Here is a 16,241-nt window from a genome sequence, read left to right on the forward strand (position 1 = left end):
TAACATGCATGCTAACTCATAGTGTCTTAAATCAATAACCAGAATAAATCAGCCACGGTGGGACAGCTCCAGTGTATTGCATGAAGACACATTAATGTGTTATAAAGAGACCTTCTCATGGATAATACACTGTTATGTATGTTGTGTATAACAGGTTATAATCCATTATAGCTGTAAAAATTAAAAAATTTTAATAAAAATAATGTGTTATTTATTTCCTTTCTCCGCTGCTCTTGAAACACTGAAGAGACTGTGTGTGTGTGTGTGGGTGTGGGGTGTGTGTGTGTGTGTGTGTGTATGTGGCGCATGCGTATGAATGCACATGCAGTCTTATAACCCATGAAATGCAAGTGATATGTGATGCTATCTTTGTCTCACAGCCAAACAGGTGTCTTTCTCAGCCTCCCTCTTGGCTTCAGGATCTGGAAACACAGGGTCTTATAACACTGAGACGACCCTGGTCTACAGACACATCATCAAGAATGTTTGCAACGCTTATAATCAAAACACAGGTATGGTGGATACTAGATGACACAGGTGACAGAATGTGTTCATACTGTAATGTTGCCAGTTATTACTTTGTAATAGTATGTGTAAGATACAACCACAAAGACATGCAAGCAACTGCCATTTGTGTTGTGTGTTTTAGCAAAATGTTAGACAGTTTTACCAACAGGACTATCATTGACCCTTACAGCTATTCTGTTGGGGAGATTATGGGATACTCACTAAGGAAGATAAACCATTCCTCCTCCCGATAAAGATTAAACAGTATCAAATCTGTTTCTTTCTACACATTGCTTATTGTTTCCGATTAACATGACAACTGATTTTTGGCAACATGTTAGATTTCTTATTTTATCTCGACAGTAATGGATAGTACTAAATAAATAAGACGTTTGACACCAAAATGAGACAAATCTGTCGTTCTGGTAAGGGGTATGAGCTAAAACCACAAGATCCAATCAAATGAACGACCAAGTGAGCTGTCTATCAAAGCCTTGAGTGACACGCGTGCTTTTTGTGTGTATAACAGTTGCGCGTGTACACACAGGTCTGATCGGAAGGGCGTTGTTGAATTCAGTTTAAAGATTTAAAAATATTCTGCCAAAAATCAACGGGCACCTATTGCTCCTTTAATTTACTATAAATTGCTTTTAGTTTATCATGCACCGTGATAATGGAAGTATGGGTCCGGTAATGTTAAGGGCTATCGTAAGTAACTATTTCTATTTTTCTGTTAGTTGGATTAGAGGAGCGGACAATGATGCTCTTGTTTCTCTAACAGGCTCCTTCACGGCGCCAGTGAAGGGTGTCTACCTGTTCAATCTCTTCATCCATGGTGGGGGAGGAGCACATGCAACAGTGGCTGTCCTGGTTAAAAATGGTCAACATGTCGCTTCGAATGGAGCCTCACTTCTACTAGAGGCAGGGGATGTGGTGTATGTGCAGCTCTGGGCAAATGCATGGATCTATGACAGTCAGAGTCTCCACAGTACCTTCAGTGGCCATCTGTTGTTCACAGTGTGACGAGGAAAATGGAACAGTACTATTATTTTTGTTAACATTTGCATTTGTTCAGTGTCCTGCTAAATGTACCCTACAAATGTACATTACAGATAATTTCATGAACATCCTTTTATACATTTGAAAAGCTCTATTAGGACATGTCTGTCACTTCTTTGTATTATGTATGGTTGGCCCAGTCTTCCATCTGGGCTGTGTATGTACATGTATATCATAGATTTGCAGATTCTTTATCAAATACAAAATAAAGTGGATTTTTATGAAGAAATGGCTCTTTTAACAATTCTTCTGATGCATCTTTCTCTGTTGTTCACAGTGTGACGAGGAACATGCAACAGTACTATTATTTTTGTTTACATTTGCATTTGTTCAGTGTCCCGCAAACTATTTAGATAGTTGATGAGCCAAACTGTATGACCCCAAGATCTAATAAAATGTAGGAATAATGCATGATCAACCGGGAGTGATGTAATAATTCATGATCAACCGGGAGTGATGTAATAATGCATGATCAACCGGGAGTGATGTAATAATGCATGATCAACCGGGAGTGATGTAATAATGCATGATCAACAGGAAGTGATGTAATAATGCATGATCAACAGGAAGTTATGTAATAATGCATGATCAACAGGAAGTGATGTAATAATGCATGATCAACAGGAAGTGATGTGTTACTTGTGAACACTGTCCCGCTTGCGTGTAGCTTAATCCCAGCGGAAGAGTGCAAGAGCGCTTCCGCATTCTTCGCCATATGCCAGTACGGTAAAGCGCATTTCCTTTTCCTTCGCCCAGGTGCTCACGCGCGCGCATGCGCATGAGATCCCCGCTTGGTTCGACGCTTTGGTTCATATTAATCACATATTAACGCTCGTTTATTATATTATTAGCACACATATATACACGCGATGGCCGCAGCAGGCGATCACTGCTACTGTTATTCAGCCGCTTATCCTCTAAGCCAAGCTGCACTTTAACATAGGCCTGGGTTGTTTTTATTTCTGTTAGCGCTGCCACTCTGCAGTAAACAGACATCACTGATATAGAGTGTCTGGTCAGTAACATGGGTCTAGAACCCACCTCACCCCTGCCCACTTTGACAACCTAGGATGGCTTAGAGTAGACGACAGAGTACATTTTCCTTTTTGAAAATCATCTGACATGAAGATGGAACACATTTTTGTTGTTAATATGATTTATATTACTGGTAGTTCATACAAGACATTATCCTCTAAGCCAAGCTGCACTTTAACATAGGCCTGGGTTGTTTTTATTTCTGTTAGCGCTGCAGATATAACAAAGAGGTCTAGCTGAGTCAATGTTGATGGTTTTGTTGAACATTTGTACGTCACAGGAGAGAAACCGTGTATTCAAAGAAAGCTATTAAAATAGTCTTTGAATCTAAATATACTTTCTTTGTAAAATTTGTCATGTAGCATTTGTGTGTGTAACGTACTGTAAAAAATAAATGTTTTTTCACAGGAAATTCACTATTATTTTACAGATTACTTTTGTTTTTCTACTTTAAGTGTAAATGTCATACAAATATAGTAAATTACCTTTTATCAAAATATTAACCATTAAATAAAGGTTGTAATTAGGGCTGTCAGTTTATCTGTATGTCATATATGTCCTGATGAATTGAAAATGGGGGACCCTGATGTAAACAAGACGAAAGTCTTTCTCTGGTCTGCATCCCCTTAACAATTGTGTGTATTGAGCCGTACTGTATTGTACCCATTCTGCAATCTGTTATTTTCATTCAATCAATTTCATTCACGTTACGTTAAGTTAACGTTACTTACAATGTACAGGCAAATAACATTATGGCGTTGCGAGTGAATCGCGTCGCAATAATATACATGTATTCCATAATATGTAAAGTACAGTTGACAGCTGCGTTGTGTTACGTTGCAATGTACGTGGAAATGCTGCGTTGTGTTGCAATGTACTACATGCATTCCATTTCGGCGTCTGAGCGGGGGGAAAGAAAATGCGCATTTGGAGGGCGTTACCGCGGCCAATCAGGGCAAAATGCGGAAGCGCTCTTGCACTCTTCCGCTGGGATTAAGCTACACGCGTCCCGCTTTGCAACAAACCAACTATATTTGTCATACAACTGTGTGATGTGAGGTCATATCATTGTTCATAAGAAATGGATTCACATTCTTGGTCTGTTGAAACTGACAATAGAGGCAACTTGTTCCTGTCATCTACCCAGTAAAATGTTGAGTGTGAAAGTAACAATGAAATGGGGAGATTTGTACGCCTTGGCGGTGGTCTGCGCTCTAGGCTATACTGAGCGCATTTGGCTTTATCCTGTTTCAGCTTTCATTCTATTCTATAACAATTATCAATCGAAATATATCAATAAAAACACCCAGAGACCATTTTGATTGTTTCTTTAAAGACCCAATCAATGATCCAACTATGAACAACTTGGTAGCCCGCTAGCCCCACCATAAAAAACTAAATTATATATATATATATATATATATATATATATATATATAGATATATATATATATATATATATATGAGCTATGTTTTCATTCTCTATATGGTTGATTGATACATGATACACTGATACATTGATACATGAACTACCACTTGACATTCGGTAAACAGGTAAGTTCATATTGTTCTATTGTTATATTGTTGTACGTTTATTATATTGTTTATAATCGTAATGTTTGTAAACACAGATTTATATATATTATATATTTAGATATATATACATTCACAATATGGGCAAAGAACGTTCCAAATCGCCTTTTTTATTTTCAATCTACAGATCTCACACTCATGGATTATATATATGAACATACCCCACATTAACATGGTAAAAAAATAATCACAGATTGAGTCTTCGACAATTCAAACGTGTTACCATTCAATGGATCTGTTTCGCTATCACACATCGTACAATGGACCTGTCTCAAACCCTGCCCTCTTTTCTTGATCCTCCAATCACAACTGTCGCTTACCTCGGACAAACCAAGTTTGTCCGAGGTAAGCGACAGTTGTGATTGGAGGATCAAGAAAAGGGGCAGGGTTTGAGACAGGTCCATTCATCAACAGTCCCTCACCCTCACATGGTGAAGAGCAGGTGACACTAAAAGTGGTCTGGTGATGGCGATTGTCATACAACCGATGGTTAGAGCTGAGGCGCATGTACACCACGTCCCCGGACTCCAGCAGCATCGTGGCGCCGTTGGCGGAGTTTACAGTGCCGGCTGCCTGCTTTCCATAAATGGAAACAACATGCTGTCCATTCTTAATCAAACCAGCGGCGTTGCCATGTGCGCCGTGACCGTAAGAGAAGTTGGTGGCCTTGATCATGTACACTCCTTTAACTGGCGCCGTGAAGATCCCTGCATGAGGTCAAGATCAGCAAAGGGTTAACCTTCCATAATGTGGTAGTGAAAGGGTTAACCTTCTATAGTTTGGTAGTGAAAGGGTTAAGATTTGTCATCTCTTCATTGGGTACCTGTGCTGCTTGGGTTGTAGGCATTGCCAATATTTCAGATGATATGTTTGTAAACCACATTGGTGTCAGTATTGAATGGTCCAATGTCTCCTTCGTCGGGGTGCTGTAGTGCGACTGAGAAAGCCACCTTTATCTCTGTGAAAACAAACATAGGTAATGATTGACTGTAGAGATATTGCAAAATGGATACCGGTAGGTGTCTACAATCATTGTTCCGCTGCTGATCATGACATTTTAATTGTAGGTAATTCTCTTTTTCCATTCTACAGTATGTTGAGAAAAAGTACAGTAGGCCTACCTTTGTCACTGGTGAGTTCCCCCACCTGGCTCTCAACAAGAATTGACTTGGATTGCAGGCTAACAGTTGCTCTGCATGGGCTGGAATGCACAGAGAAAGACCAGGGTAATTAGATGATTATCATACATTACGTTTTCATTTATTATACCTATTAACATTCCATACCTGCATTCTCTCTCTGGAGGTCTTCGACTCGGTCCTCGCTGGTTTGCAATCTGTCCGCCACGGCCTGTATAGCGTTGACTGTGTGTATTTCATCTCCACCTTTTGCTCTGCAACGAGAGCGGTGAGCTCTCTCTCAAAACAGCACGGACATCCAGCCGGCAGGCTTGTTCGGAGTCTATTGAAGATATCGCTGGGTTTCCACCTCCACCATCTTCTCCGATTTGCTGAGCCGTTGCTGAACACAACCAGACACACAGCAGGAAGGCAGCGCCTGTTGGCTTCATTGTTTATATTTATTTTCTTTCCGTGAAGCTGAGCTTCTCCTCGGCCCGGGTATTTGTCAAATTCCGTTCTGTTTGCAGGTTGTCAAAAAGCCCAGGGCAGAATAACCAGATCAATTCAAGTTACACATTGATTTTGAGTGCAATAAAAGTACAAGTAGTAAGAAACTGTGCTGTGGTTGGATTTGGGTTGATTGGATTGGTTGTTCCTGACTCATCTCATAAGAGATAAGATATTCCTTTATTGGAAAGTCAGGCATCATAGCTAGCAGCATGGGGGGGGGGGGGGGGGGCAGGTACAGGTAGTGGAAGACATACAGGTTGTCATTATACAGCCCACGTACAGTACAACGGAACTAAGGTTGGCATCCAACCAGAGTACTATTGCACAAGTAAAGTGCAATAGTAATATACAATGTACAGGATATTACACTGGGTATAGAATATATAAATGTGTACTACTGAGTAGCCTAATAGTGTTAATTAAGACAATCAATGAATGTGAGAGTGTAACGCCGTAACGGGGTACCCTGAGAAGCCCTCTGGTCCTCTCTCTCTCTCTCTCTCTCTCTCTCTCTCTCTCTCTCTCTCTCTCTCTCTCTCTCTCTCTCTCTCTCTCTCTCTCCTCTCTCTCTCTCTCTCTCTCTCTCTCTCTCTCTCTCTCTCTCTATCTCTCTCTCTCTCTCTCTCTCTCTCTCTCTCTCTAAGGGCGCTTTTCACATATAGTTTTGGTGGACTCGGTGCGGTTCGGGGGTGAAGTTGCATCGTTGTTGCATTATTCATTTGGTTCGTCTGCATTCACACTGCTATTTGTCAAGTGCACCAAACTTTCTGAACAATGTCACGCGGTCGAAAAGGGTGCTCATCTATTGGACGCAATAGAGAGTGGAAATGTGTGTGCGTGACTGCGAGCCCTAACGTGTGCACGCGTGTGTGTGTGTGTGTGTGTGTGTGTGTGTGTGTGTGTGTGTGTGTGTGTGTGTGTGTGTGTGTGTGTGTGTGTGTGTGTGTGTGTGACTGCAAGGGTCTCATCTTCGAAAGACTCAACGATATGTTTCGGGCTGGATGTGGGTCTTGTGCCAAGTATAACGTCCAGCCAGGTCATCATACCAAGGGAACTTGTCTTTCTCGTCCGCCAAACTCCTACTTTTTCGAAGCAAGTCACAGACTTTAAATAGGCTAATTGTTTTTCAGCCTGTTATTCGTTTTAACTTCTTTAATAGTTTTAGAAGGCTATAGCCAAAGTTGCCTTTTACGCTTAGCCTATATTTTACGCACTGTGTTTAGCCTATATTAAATAGTCTAATTGTTTTTTCAGCCTGTTATTAGTTTTAACTTCTTTAAGGCGAGACACTGCAGGTGAATAGGCAAATATACTTTTTTTGTTGATTTTGAGATTTTGTTATATTTTGCTTCCTAAACATGTCTTCTATGAAACTAGTGACAATAAAACGTCAATAACACACATTTAGTTGTTTATTTTACTTCATTTGCCTTATTGCATCCATAAATGTGCACATATTTATGGGGAAGTGCCTCATTTGCATATATAAACATAAAATTCAGAAAACTTGCAATATATTTTTTCTAGTTTATATGTACATAACAAACTGGAAAAGTTTCATAGTGATATCTATTCAAATATTTTTTGCCTATTAGGGGGTACTACACTGTACTACACTGTTGTAGCCTGTGTGTAGTTCTGTTCAGTTCAATAACATCATTATTATTATTAATCAGTTATCAGGCATGTGTTTAGGTTGTCTATTACTAATGGTTTGATTAGGTATTGTGTTTGTAAATATCTGTTTAAAAAAAAGTATGGCATTTTACAATACAGAACTTTGAAGGCGTTTTCCCAAAAATGAGTTTTAATGAGTTTTTCCTAGGGATGCCCCGATCGATCGGCCACCGATCGTTATCGGCCGATATTCAGTATAAATATGCGATCGGTGATTGGTGATAATGTTTTATTTTCACCGATCGTCAAACCCGATCTCAGTCGCTGTCGCTGAGTTCTGTCTCAGACACCGGTGGTGCGGCGTCTGCTCTCGAGTCCAGCCCCTCCCGCACGCATGTAAACACGGGTCTAGTCTAGTGAGACACGGGAGGACGGCGTGTCGGCTAACGTTAGCTTAGCTACCGTTACAAAATGACCCAGTCAACTATTCACATTTAGTTTAAACATGATGATGCATTGTCTAACCGAACGGTATCTAGCCGGCCAGCTACCGATAGCTTCTGACATCAACAAACGCTCTAGCAAGTATAGTAGGTAGGTATGGTACCTGTTAGCTGTTAGCTGTTAGCTCACGTTAGCGCAAGTTAGTTCACTGTTAAAAACGAAATGTCCCATTGAACTAAATAATTCACTGAGGCGTTGTATTAACGTTATATATCCGGCTAGCAGTAGCTACAGATAGCTCCTGATATCAATGTCTTATAACACTGATTCGATGCGTATTCGAGCTGAGGGCTTGCTGAGCACAGTTAAGTAACGTTATACCAATAGGGTCCAGGTGCAGCGCCGGAGAATCCTGGCCGTAGCTCGAGGCTACTCGAGTATAGGTCCAGCTGCAGCTCCGGAGAATCCTGGCTGTAGCTGGAGGCTACTAGAGTACACACAGACAGTGGAGCTTGTTGCGTGGTGGCGATGTCTCGCAGATAATACAAGTACAAGTCTAATTATATAATATATATATTTTATAAAAAAAAAAAAAGAAAAAAAAATTATATAAAATTTTAATCAAAAACGATCGGTATCGGATCGGTATCGGCCGATATGGCTCACGACGATCGGTGATCGGTATCGTTGGCAAAAAACGTGATCGGGGCATCCCTAGTTTTTCCTCATACTCTGAGCCAGAAATCTCCACTTCAGTAGCACTCACATACGCCAAACCTTCCAGTTCTATTCATATCTATGTTCTGAAGGTATTTACAGAAGCGTTTGTTGATATCGCATTCATACCCTGATTTATATCACATTTTATTCCTAAAAACATGGCGAAATATCGAATTTTACCATAAAAATTTACTGAATGGAGTATTTTCTGATTTATGGAGTGATAAAAAGAGATATCCAAAATCCCCTCTGTAATAACCTTTGGCTCTAATATGTTAACTAAATGAAACTATAATTTTGAAAATGGCTTTATCCAATGTTCAGATTTCTGTCCTGGAATCATGCAAATTAGTGCATATTTAAGTAGATCATGCCTCATTTGCATATTTAAACATACAATTTCAGAAAACTTGTAATACAAAAAAGTCTTGTCTTAATATAAGTAATCAACTGGGGAATTTTCATTGTGATATCTATTAGTTAAATGTTTTACCCTATTCACCTGTGTCTCGCCTTAATAGTTTTAGAAGGCTATAGCCAAAGTTGCCTTTTACGCTTAGCCTATATTTTACACACTGTGTTTAGCCTATAGTCTAATTGTTTTTTCAGCCTGTTATTCGTTTTAACTTTCAGCCTGTTAATAAATATGTGTCGTTAATTCAGTATTTAACTTCTTGAATTCATATTTATTTAGGCTATGCTAATAAAAAACACAAATGTTATGGACATCTAATTAAATTATCTGCTTATTTATTAATATCAAGTTTCTTTATTAGTTGTCATACAGAATACTTTTATACAATATAATATATTGCTGAAGCAGTTTTTTTTATTTTGACGTGGCATTGATCCATTGTTCTATGGAAGCCCATTACCACCATCCTCTCGCTAAACAACTTGTACACCGCATTGTTTTTATGAGTGGCCACAAGTAGCTGTTTAATTTGGTTTTCTGCCCATATTTCTATCAGGGCTTTTACCTCCTCATGCGCCCACGTCTGTCCACGAGACATGTTTACCGCATGCTTGTTTTGCAGTGAATGCCGCTGTGTTTGTTTTTTTCCTTCTCCCCCGTCAAATCAAGCTCAACTTCTTTCATGCAACAGTTGAGTCTGTCCTTTTGTATGGCAGTGAATGCTGGACCTTGAAGCCCACCCTGCAGAAGTCCTTGGATGGGTGCTACACCAGAATGATGCGTGTGGTGCTCAACATCAACAGGGATGAGCATGTCACTAATGCAAACTTGTATGGGGGGGTGCTAAAGGTGAGCGATAAAGTGGCAGTCAGGAGAATGAGGCTGGCAGGTCACTGCCAGAGACACCATGAGATGCCAACCAGCAAACTTGTACTGTGGGAACCAACACACGGGCATCGATCACGAGGACGTCCCACATTAACCTACGTGGACGTACTCAGGAGAGATGTGGGAACAGAAAGCACCGGCGAGCTAGCCAGATGCATGGAGGATCGGGATGACTGGAAGCACCGATGGAGGACCCGTCCGAGGACGACCTACAGTAGATAGATAGAAGATGCACAGTTTATCAGGTCACTTCCTATATTTGGTCCGCGTTTGGTCCGATGAAGCAAACCGAGACCTACGTTTTCAGGCGGACCAGAGTTTGCGTGTTTGGTCCGCACCAGAGTTCGACTGAGCATTCACACCACCCCAAAAAAAGCGGACTATCCGAGAAAACGAACTCTGGTCCGATAGTCTGGACCAAACAGCTCTGGTGTGAAAGCACCCTAAAGCCCTCTGGTCCTCTCTCTCTCTCTCTCTCTCTCTGAAGCCCTCTGGTCCTCTCTCTCTCTCTCTCTCTCTCTGAAGCCCTCTGGTCCTCGAACACACACCGTCTGACTCCTTGTCCACAAATGCACGGGTGTTCTTGAAGCCCTAACTTTTCCGATACACGGTTTGCCTTGTCGTCCACACACGCATCCTGCATCTTATAGAGTCACTGGAAGCTGACCTTTTTGTAAAACTCCTGCCAGGGTTAAGATTTTCAGGAATGCACTTTGCGTGAACGGGTGAAACCGGAGCTTAGCTTAGCCCTTTCACTACCACAATACCAAATGGTTAACCCTTTCTCTGTGACCATACAGAAGGTTAACCCTTTCACTACCACACTACCAAATGGTTAACCCTTTCTCTGTGACCATACAGAAGGTTAACCCTTTCACTACCACACGGCAAAGAGTTAACCCTTTTCCCAACCACACTACATAAGGGTTAACCCTTTCACTACCACACTGCAGACGGTTAGCCGTCTGTATTGTAGTAGTGAAAGGGTTCACCTTCCGTAGTTTGGCAGTGAAAGGGTTATGGAAAATGATGACATTGTGACTAATGATTCCACACATATGCAAACAGGAACCAGAGAGAGCTGTCTACAGGCTCCAGTCCAACACGCCGTTTTTAGGTCAGGAAATCGGGTAATTTGGTGTGAGCGTCTTTGCGTCGTGTTGGTGGAGAGATTTTCTAAAACGCTGTCGGTGTGGATGGGATTTATTTTTTTAATGAAAGAGGGAAAAACCCTTGGTTTCAGAAATAAATAATAGTGTGTGTGTGTGGAACATAACTGAAACTCCATGTAATTACCTCTGGGAGAGGCGGGAGGGAGGGAGGGAGGGAGGGAGGGAGAGAGAGAGAGGGATGTGAGTGAAACAGATGGAGGGAGAAGAGAGAGTAGGGAGGGAGGGAAGGAGAGAGGATAGACAGAGTGAGTGAGTGAGGGGGGAGGTAGAGGGGAGATTGCGAGAGGGAAAGATAGTGAGTGAGAGAGAGAGAGAGAGAGAGATAGAGAGAGAGCAAGAGAGAAAGAGATTGCGAGAGGGAGAGAGAGGGAGTGAGAGAGAGAGAGAGAGAGAGAGAGAGAGAGAGAGAGAGAGAGAGAGAGAGAGAGAGAGAGAGAGAGAGAGAGAGAGAGAGAGATTGCGAGATGGAGAGGGAGAAAGTGGAGGCAGAGGGGTGATAGCGAGAGGGAAAGAGAGTGGGTGAGAGATATATATAGAGAGAATTGTATTAACTCTGTATGATCAATGCAGACCTCGGGTGTAATCTATTTATTTTTGCATGAAAGGTGGAAAATTGGACAAATTCTGGGTCAAAAATGATTGAATACATAAGACATGGGTCAGTATTGTTTACAGATTTGATGCAGACTATGGTGTTGAGGCAGCATGTACAGTATGTCTAATGCTTTCTGCATAGAGAGAGGGGGGAGGGAAATAATGTTCACTCATTTGTCAATTATCTGTGTGTGTGTGTGTGTGTGTGTGTGTGTGTGTGTGTGTGTGTGTGTGTTGTGTGTGTGTGTGTGTGTGTGTGTGTGTGTGTGTGTGTGTGTGTGTGTGTGTGTGTGTGTGTGTGTGTGTGTGTGTGTGTGTGTGTGTGTGTGTGTGTGTGTGTGTGTGTGTGTGTGTGTGTGTGTGTGTGTGTGTGTGTGTGTGTGTGTGTGTCAAGAGTCAAGTCAAGAGTTTTATTTGTCACAGCATACAAGTATACAGTGAAATGCGGGGGGTCTTGCCCGCAACGATTGTGCATAATACAATAATAATAATATAATAAGAATCCAAAGGGCGGCTACGTGGCGTAGTGGGCAAGGCGCTTGCCACGAAATGCTGGAGACGCTGGGCTCGTCAGTTCGAGCCCAGCGCTCCACATTTGCTTTCAGTTTAGCTGGTCGTCCGTACTAATACACATTGGCCGTATTAGGGGGTGGGAAACTGATGGGTGGGGATCGGGCGTTGTGGACAGCGACTCCTACAGGTCGGTTGGTGCGCCTGCGCAGTAGAATCAGGAAGTGTCGGGGGCAGCGTGAGCCTCCCACGCGTTACTCCTCGCCACTGAGAGATCGAGCTGCGCAGGTGAAAAGATGCGACTGCTGTTACCTCAAGTACCGGAGGGGACTTGTGCTATGTATGACTTAGTCCACATTGCAGCCGGCTTGTGGGAGGCAAGAAACAGCGTCCGTGACAGGGGAGGGTTGAATTGGATGATACGAAATTGGGATGGGAAAAAATATAAAAAATGGGAGAAAAAGTGGATCAAAACAAAAAAAAATAATAATAATAAGAATCCAATAGAATGACATTGTGCAATAATAAAAGTAATCAAAGTAGGGCATATCGGTATATGTAGGCTACATGAGTTTTTATAGAGCATGGTAGGACGTGCTAGGTCCTGTGATAGTGCAGTACACTGTTAGCTACGGATGAGGCACTGGGTCTTTATGTACACTGCTATACAATGCTATATTATACAATCTCAAGTTATACTATACTATTCTTAAAGTGACCTTTCCTTTTGTAAAGTGACCATACGTGTGAGCGTGTGCAGCATGAGTGTGTGTGTACTCATGTTAAAGTGGTTGCTAGTGTGTGAAAGGGTACAGTGTGTGTGTTGTGTGTGTGCTCATGTGTGCTTGTGTGTGGAGAGTTCAGTGTTCAAGGCTCTGATGGCCTGGGGGAAGAAGCTGAGCTGAAGTCTCTCTGTCCTAGTTGCTGGTGTTCGCAGGCGTTTGCCTTACCGCAGCAGCTTGAACAGGCTGTTGTTGGGGTGGTGAGGGTCTTTCATTATTCTGCAGGCTCTGGATTTGCACCTCTTGTTATATAGGACCTGCAGGGGTGATTGTGCAATACCCGTAGTACGCTCGGCTGAGCGCACCACTCTCTGTAGGGCCTACTTGTCCTGTGCCGTGCTGTTTCCATACCAGGCAGTGATGTTTCCAGTCAAGATGCTCTCTACAGCTCCGGAGGAGAAGGACTGGAGTATCTTCCCCGATACTCTGAACTTCCTTAACTGTCTCAGGTGGTAGAGGCGCTGCTTCGCCTTTTTACGACTGAGTCTATGTGTGTTGTAATGTCCATGTCAGATCCTCTGAGATGTGTACCCCCAGGTACTTGAAGCTGCTCACCCTGTCCACGGTAGCCCTGTTTATCCTCAGTGGTGTGTGTGTCCCCTGCTGTCTTCTCCTAAAATCCACGATCAGCTCCTTGGTTTACCAATGTTCAGGAGCAGGCTGTTCCAGTACCTCAACCTCCTCCCGGTAGGCCTTCTCGTCGTTGTCCGAGATCAGCCCCACCACCACTGTGTCGTCCGCAAACTTCACTATGGAGTTGGAGCTGAACTTGGCCACACAGTCATGTGTGTAGAGTGAATACAGCAGGGGGATCAGAACACAGCCCTGGGGGGACCCGATGCTCAGGGTGATGGTGTTGGAGGTCTGACCCCCCACTCTGACCGCCTGGGGCCTTTCACTCAGAAAGTCCAGTATCCAGGCGCTCAAAGCGGAGCTTTGTACAGTTTCTATGTCAAATATAGGTCAGTATTCCAATGTACAGTGTCCCCCCAATCTGGTATGTCATAAATGTATAGATGTAGCAGTACTGTCTATCTGTATGTCGTGTGTGTCATATGATGAATTGAAAATGGAGGACCCTGATGGAAACAAGACGAAAGTCTTTCTCAGGTCTGCATCCTCTTAACAATTGTATGTATTGAGCGTAACTGTACTGTACCCATTCTGCAATCTGTTTATAAACTTTTCAATCAATCAATCAATCAATCAAGCTCAGACCCAGCTCGATCAGCTTGTCCACCAGTCTGGTGGGGACTATGGTGTTGAACGCTAAGCTGTAGTCAATGAACAGCAGTCTCACATAGCCCCCCTTCTGGCGGTCTAGGTGAGAGAGAGTGCTGTGCAGTACTTGGGAGACCGCATCGTCAGTGGACCTGTTTGGCCTGTATGCAAATTGCATAGGGTCCATATCACTGCGGAGGGAGGCACAAATGTGATCCTTGACCAGCCTCTCAAAACATTTCATGGCCACAGAGGTGAGTGCCACCGGTCTGTAGTCATTGAGACCTGTTGGGGAGGATTTCTTTTGCACCGGATAATAGTAGACACCTTGAAGCAGGCAGGTACCACGGATTCCGCCAGGGAGAAATTAAATATGGTGGTGAACACAGGGGCTAGCTGGTTAGCACAGGACTTAAGTATGCGTCCTGTTATTCCATCTGGCCAGCAGCATGGTGTTCACCCGCATAAATGCTCTTCTCACACTGTGTTCCGTCAATGAGAGAGCATCCCCGCCCCCCTGCAGATGCCCCCCCCCCTTCACGACAGCCGGCGCATGGGTGACGTCACTAGCCGGTGAGCTAGCGGCGCCACTGTCTGCGCCAAACCGTGCGTAGAAGGAGTTGAGTTTGTCCGCGAAAGAGGCGTCGTCGCTCCCCATTGAGGGGGCGCTGACTTTGTAGTCAGTTATCGTCCGCAGTCCCCGCCATAAGCCTCTTGTGTCATTCTGTGCCATTTGTGCCTCCATCTTGTCAGCATACGTCCTCTTAGCAAGTTTAACAGCCTTGCGCAGAGTATAGACTGTTGCCTTGTACTCCTCCATATTTCCTGTCTCTCTGCCCAGGTTGTAAGCAGTGGTGCGAGTTCTCAGAGCTGCTCTGATAGTACTGTCCACCCACGGTTTCTGGTTCTGGAACACCCTCGCCTTTTTTGTGGGGACGATACTATCAGCTAAGGTTGCTATGAAGCTAACAACAGTATCTGCGAACTCGCTGACGTCACTGGCGCTTCCCTGGAATATTCCCCAGTCTACGTCCACTAGAGCGTCCTGAAGCGTGGCCTCTGATTGGTCGGACCATCTCTTTACCTCACGTGACACGACAGCGGCACGTGATTTTCTGCCTGTAAGCAGGAACAAGAAAGATGGAGTCATGGTTCGATGTGCTTGTAGCCCCCGCTAATGGAAGAGCCGGTACTGTTTTATAATTCTGAACGGGGTGTAGCAATGATCCAGCGTGTTTCCTCCCCTGGTGGAGCAGGCGAAAAAAGGATGGCATCACTTTCTTCAGATTCGCCTGGTTGAAATCGCCGGCTACGATCATGGCTGCGTCCGGGTGCTTGATCTGGTGGATGTTTAGATGTCCCTGTAGCTCCGCCAGGGCCCTGGTGGTGTTCGCTTGGGGAGGGATGTACACCGCAGTCATGATAATGGCGGTGAATTCTCGGGGGGGGGGTGAAACAGGCGACATTGAATGGCCAGATGTTCCAGGTCCGGCGAGCATGAACTGGAGAGTATCTTTATCTCCTTTGGGCTTACCCAGCCATTGTTCATAAGGAGACAGACACCCCCGCCAACGCTCTTACCGGAGGCTTCTGTACGGTCCGCTCGGAAGACGGTGAAGGAGTCTGAAGGAGACACGCTGTGATCCGGAGTCGCTGGTTTCAGCCATGTCTCCGTGAAGCACATGATGTTACAGTCCCTCACTTCACGCTGGAATCGAACCCTCGCACGTAAATCATCCATCTTGTTCTCCAGAAAACATGCAATTGCCAGAAAAATGGATGGGATCGCCGGACGGTAAGCAGATCTTTTTAGCCTTATTCTGATTCCGCTTCTCCTACCCCTGTGTTTCTTCCTGCCGCCACCACCTTTGTCCCCCTTCTCTTTGTCTCTGTCCCGCCTAATCTCCGATGGCCAATCTTGGCATAAAGTGTCTCTAAACTCCTCTTTAAGTCGGAGTTTAGGTCTATAAGTGACTGGCGGTCGTATGACGTCCCCGCCAGTGTAGTTTCCATAAAAAAAGTAGTAAAAATAAACATAATAACTAAAAGTATG

The 16,241-nt window shown here is 43.7% G+C and overlaps 2 protein-coding genes across 2 annotated transcripts in view; both read left to right on the plus strand.

The window, feature by feature from the left end:
• Positions 1-16,241, plus strand: part of LOC311226411 (dynein axonemal heavy chain 11-like) — a gene marked incomplete at both ends in the record, with an annotated part of 709,106 nt that overhangs the window by 447,515 nt on the left and 245,350 nt on the right.
• LOC311227845 (uncharacterized protein) overlaps positions 1-16,241 on the plus strand; it is a 146,261-nt gene that overhangs the window by 4,099 nt on the left and 125,921 nt on the right. The gene's annotated exons all lie outside the window — the stretch shown is intronic.

This window comes from Notolepis coatsorum (genome assembly GCF_963971535.1).
Source record: "Notolepis coatsorum genome assembly, chromosome: 4".
Taxonomy (NCBI): domain Eukaryota; kingdom Metazoa; phylum Chordata; class Actinopteri; order Aulopiformes; family Paralepididae; genus Notolepis; species Notolepis coatsorum.